We start from the raw sequence: 6,000 nt of genomic DNA on the forward strand, positions 1-6,000 counted from the left end.
ATACACCATTTTAAAAAAAGTTATCATTTTCTTCAAGAGGAATGTAACTTCTAAGACATCATCCTGCATTCCTAAGATTTATTGGATGCAGAGAAATAAGGAAAGGAGTGGTTTTGTTAAGACCATCAGATAGACTGATACAGGCCTTGGCATGACTCATTGTTACTCTCCTAATGCCATATTCAAGTGCAATGTAAGGAACGTTTGATCTCTGTTTAAACCCAGTTATGAAAGGTTTGTTCCTCTGCAATCAAGACTTGTTTAATTTGTCTTTACTTTCCACTTGATGTTTTACATTTTGGAAATGTGAGAACACTTTAGATTGGGATCTGAGACTGGGTTTAGGCTGTTGTGATGAAAGCGACTTGTTCCATCTCACTTGCAAAACTAAATTGTTCTTGAGATGCTGCCCTATCCTACACTATCAATATCCACCTTAGGGTGTTATTTCCTCACTGGTCTATCAGTTTGAGCAATACTTTTTCATGGAGTTCAAGGTGTTTTCTCATCCATTTGCAAAGCAATAATATCTAGAGATGTGCCAAATCAAATTGTAAACCTTGGATGATAGTAAAACAGCACAAGAAGCAGGTAAGACCAGATGCAGAGGTATTTGAACTCACATTGACATCATGGGAATTCAGCTGTATAAAAACTAAATGTATTAGATAATTAGGTTAAAAAAAAATCTAAAACACAGTACAGTTAAATATGGCCTTTATTTTTCTTCTAAGATGTATCAACTGCAACACCCTGATCTACACACTTCTCTTTCCACAAGAGATTGTTCCCACAGACTTCTTATATGTCCTCTTTCTTCTATTCCCTTGTTCCTTCTTCAGTAGAGCCTCCCTCAGATGCAAGTCAAGTATCAAATGCCTATAATCTTTGAGATTGGATTTTGTCTTTAAATCTCTGAAAAAAATACATCCTAATTTCTCCTATTGCCTCTTCTTGTTTTATATCTTCCAAAATAATTCTTCATCCTGCCTCACTGCACTCCTTTATCTTTCTTCTCTATCTCCACCCTACCCTTCATTTGAGTATCTCTTTCCATCACTGAGATAAAACTCGCTGTTGTCTACAAAGTTGGGCAGAGACAGAAGCGTGTTCTGCCCACACTTTTAGCTGACTAAATAAAATCCAGTTCTTGAAAGTCAAGCACCAGGTTCATGAGCCTACACTAGTAGTCTCAGCAACTCTGCAAGGTTCACTAGCCAGATGCAACTGTGACCATCTCAAAGCTTTGAGTTGGGTAAGGAAATTTGTTTCCTGCAGAATAAAAGGCTGGGACCATTAGTGGAAAGGAAGAATTGCAGAGGCAGAAAGGGAAAGATAGGCTGGAGAAAGCTGAGTTTTCTGCTTCCTGGAAGAATAAAGAATACAGTAACAGCAGTAGCTGAGAGAGAGAGACCCCTCCCTGCTGAACGATATCTGTCACACATGTGGCATGTCACTTCCGCCACACGTTGCCACCACACTCTTAGCAGCATCCAACCCAAATCCTGGTAACTTAGGATAGTCTGTAAAGGGATGGCTAATACAATCCATTGTCTCCAATTGTCTCCAAAGAGCATGCTTTGCCTCGATATTTTTGCTTGCTGTTGTGGATATCGGTATCAAAACTCATCCATCCAGTGCAGAGGGTAGGCCACAGAGTTGGTGTCTGCCCACACCACAGCGTTCAACCTTGACAGTTAAACCTGAGAGCAGTCAGACCTGAGAACTGTAAAATAGCAGCAGAAGTAGTAAAGTGTTGCAGTTTCATCTCGCAAAGATACTTTAAACATGCAAAGCAAACTGCAGTTTATGTGCTATGATGATAGGAGAGCAATTCGACCACATTCAAGCTGTGTTTTGCCATAAGCTGGTACAAGCCCTGTGTGGAGACACGATTCTGCAGCAGAGCAGACAATAGTTAGTAGCTATAGCAGACAACTAAACTAATGCATCACACTCCCTCTTCCACAACACTGGTCTTGTAAGAAACCTAACATATTGCTGTACCTGACTAGAGAAATGATACCCAGTTATTTCTGGTGTGAGTTGGTCCAACTCCCATTGGTTCTAGGGTTATTTCTGACCCTTCAACAATACAGAAATTAGGTCATGAAAGTCATGTTCAAATTTTGGCTCAGAGATTATTGTTACAGTATTATTAGTCCCACTAGCTCCTTAAGGAAGTTGGTATATGTAGTGCAGGTATTTTTAAAGTAATGAGATACAAAATAAGACAATTTAAACACAGACGCCTTCTGCAGCAGTTTCATTGAGGGAAGGTATGCATTTCAAGGTAGTATTGACTCAAAAAATGAGTATAAAAAATTAAACAATAAATTTCAGCTAACATTATTGTGAGATAAAAATTAATAATTTTTAAAGTGAATTAATATGTTTTTTTGAAGTCACTCCCTCTGTTAACTGTTATATTTCTTGATCTCCATTTCATTTGGCTGGATAAAGGCGTACTATATTTTGTCTCTAGATTTTAAATCCCCAAAACCTTGTTGGGGAAAAGCAATGAAAAACTCATACTAACAAATTACATTTCTGTTATCTCAGTCTGATCTCTCTTCAGCTGCATTCAGCCAAGAATTCAACCTTCTGGAAGTACTCCCACAGCATACCTGGGGAAATCAAAGGGACTTATAGACAGTAAGTGAAACATTTGACAATTTGATGTTTAGCTGGTGACTCCCAGAACACCAAAGTTTCTTTGGTATTTTGTTATTAAACAGGTGTTTCTGCAGAAGGGCTTCAGATCAACAGTGGTCTTTTTATTTTTCTTACAGTTCCTCCTGCTTCTGGGTCTGATTCTCAGGAATGCCAGAAAGTATATTCTCAGGCATGCACCTTTGTGGAATGTCATGAGATTCAAAAGAAGAAAAAGCCTCACAGGAAAAGACATTTCATAATAGTCTACACACTTCTGTGTGATGTATAGCATTAAATGATTTGCAGATTTCATTTTGTAGATATTAGCAGTATACTTCTGCATGTCTGCTGTTTAGGACAGCCTTTTCAGAACCCATTTCTTTGGCCACCTGGTTCTTCTATTTGTTTTTTAAAAAAACTGTTTATGTTTGAGTAGGCATTTATACTCACTCAGCAGGTTTTGGGATGGCTTCACAAGGTGAAAAACCCACTAGAATTATACCCTTAAGGATATATATTTTCCAAAAAGCATGTGCATTGCTTTGTTCCTTTTGAACAAGTTAGAAACTGACTCATTTAGGGATATCATGGAGAGATGGATAAGCAATTACCTTAAACTGGGGCAAGTATTTGATGATAAAATAGGAGCCAAAATTATGATAAAAGCTTTCTTTTCTAATAGAGAAATGGTTTCACAGCTTCAATTCCTAATCTTTAAATAATGGATATAAACTCATGTCTTGCAAACAAGTATATTAATATTCACAAATAATTTCAATGTTTTCAGGCCACATTCCACTCCTGGTGTGTCAAGACTGCAAAAGCTCAGTGCACCCTTCCTTTTCTTCAACCACAAGCATATTCACTTGCTGCCTCCACACAAAAGACTGACATGAAGGCTTATTTGGCCCCCAAAAGAGAAGGGGAAAACCAGCAGTAGAGACACTGTTCTGCAACCAAACAAGATTTTCAGCCTCTGTCTGTATTGATGAAATCACTCCAGCTGTGGAAATTCTCCATTAGGAACCTACTTTTGGTGGGTTCTGCTTCTGTCCCAAGAACTTGATTGAATGGTGGATATGGCTAGTGAAATAATGAGCCACCTATCTCCTACCTACCAACTGCGTTTCTGACCTCCATTTCTTTCCTTTTCCTCTCTTAGTCCCAGAACTAGTAAGCAGTGTTTTTTATACACTCTCCCTGTAAGCAAAGAGGCTCATACAGGCATGTGTGGCCACTCACAAAGAATTTCTTCCAGCTCAGTGTGTTCAAACTGTTCCCAGACAAGAATTTCCTGAAATGAGGCTGTCTGGATTTCCACCTCTTTATGCTCATGCAAGTATCCATATCATTGTTCATAACCCAAGTCATCTAACAATAGCACATATATAAAGTATTATACTGCATGATAGCTCTATAGGGCCATTTCTTGAATCATGTTGTTAGGAAAAAAAGGATGCTGTAAGAGAGAAAGGTCGGCTTAAACCCTAGGCAGCTCTCAAAGCCCTCTCCTCTCAAGGGTTAGGCTGTGGTATACAAAACTCAGTTTGACAGTTCTAGAAGAAGTATGCAGAAACAAGCACAATGAGGCCTATGTTACTCGAAACTTCTTAGTAACATGAGAAGTACTTTTAATGTGACTGAACACAAAGAAGGGGAATTTAAACATCTTTTCTTTACATATTTCTCTTACAATTTTGGAAATTTATGTAGTGTTATTTTTTTTCCTGAAGCAGAGAGAGGACCAAATGAACTACAACTTTCCAACATCTGAGTTTTGGAAAGCCATGCAATAAAAGGAACTCTTGCATCATTTGCAGATATAGTATTTAATAACTTTTTATTCCTCTATCTAGTCCTGTATTCTAATGAATACAACACACAAAGTGGTAATTTTAAGAGTCAGAACATGGCTTCTCCAGTGATGCTTTTTATCCCCAATCTGGATCATATTTGAGGGCATTTTCTTAGCTTTCCCATCACTTCAGATAAGACTGCTCAGCCAGTCAGCTTGAGGTTCTGGACACATATCCTCCTTTCATACTCACAGTAGCTCCATGGGGCTTGTGCAACAGGAATACACCTTCTGGAAGGAACACAGGGATGCTCTGCCCATGGTAAGAATCAGCTGTGATAAAACCAAGGGTGTTATGAAGATCCATCAATGAAGAACCTGGTCAATGTAACGTAACACACCCCAACAACAGCAACATTGTGCTGCTAGCACAGGACACAGGAGAACACACTGATATTTGGGAGATGGGGGATGTTGGAGAGAAATATGGCACTAGTGGTAATGAAGGAAGGGGAAAAACCCTTCTATAGGACTGGAGTAAAAAAGAAGAGCTCCCCCCCTATTGCACCATAGTAATACTTTTTGGCAGTGGAGCTGTGGAGACATTCTTACCTTTTTTGTTATTGACTCTCCATATTTGTGACTGATGCGCTGTATCTGAGCATAGCTTCTAAAATGGAAGAGAGGAAATAAATGCAATGATTTTTCACTTCTAAATTATTAATGCAAAATTCTATATGGAAATGGAATGGATTAAAATGGCTGATCTAATCCTATGGTATTAGGAATGTAGTTATATAGAAGCCATTATACGAAGAGATTAAGCTCTGTGAAAGCATCAAGGCCAAAGCAGAGGAAGACAAACCTCTGATGGGTCTAGAACTGTGTGTTTACTCCAAGTTACTCACCACATATAAGGAAAATTACAATGCAAAAAAGCATACTAACCTGTAGCAACAATATTATATATCATCCTGGCATACAATATGACATGTAGTCTCCATTAAAAAAGGAAGGTTTTGTGTTTTGAAGTTTAAGGGCAAAATGTTAAGCAATCTTTATTTATAAAGTAACATCAGCCCTTAAATGAAAAATAAAATAATTTTCAGCACAGGTTCCATATTCTTTTCCCCTGTCCATATGAAATCTAAATGCCTACTGAAGGCCTGCTCTATAGGCTTCTGCACTTGTTTACGTAAACATGTGGGATACCTTGTTCTCTGAACATATATTTTAGGATGAGGTAAACTGCCCTCTGGAGATGTCTATATTACATTGAACTAGAGATTAGGTATTCAGCTTTGACCAGATACCAAACTTTAAGATGTCTGGGGTTAGATGAGATAAACTCCATTCTAAGTGTACACAATTTTTAACGAAGTACAGGAATTTTAAAACCCTTATCTACTTTGGTTTATAGTTCTGTACTATGTTCCTTGAATCCCACACTCTTATCTCTAAGAAATGGTTATTTTTATTGATACTGTGTGAGAAATGGAGAATTTGTTTTTCTGTGCATGAGGCAATCCTCTAAAACCAGAAAAAATTAA

Source organism: Empidonax traillii, unplaced genomic scaffold (assembly GCF_003031625.1).
Source record: "Empidonax traillii isolate 1590-97213 ecotype Southwest subspecies unplaced genomic scaffold, ASM303162v1 scaffold489:size526811, whole genome shotgun sequence".
Taxonomy (NCBI): domain Eukaryota; kingdom Metazoa; phylum Chordata; class Aves; order Passeriformes; family Tyrannidae; genus Empidonax; species Empidonax traillii.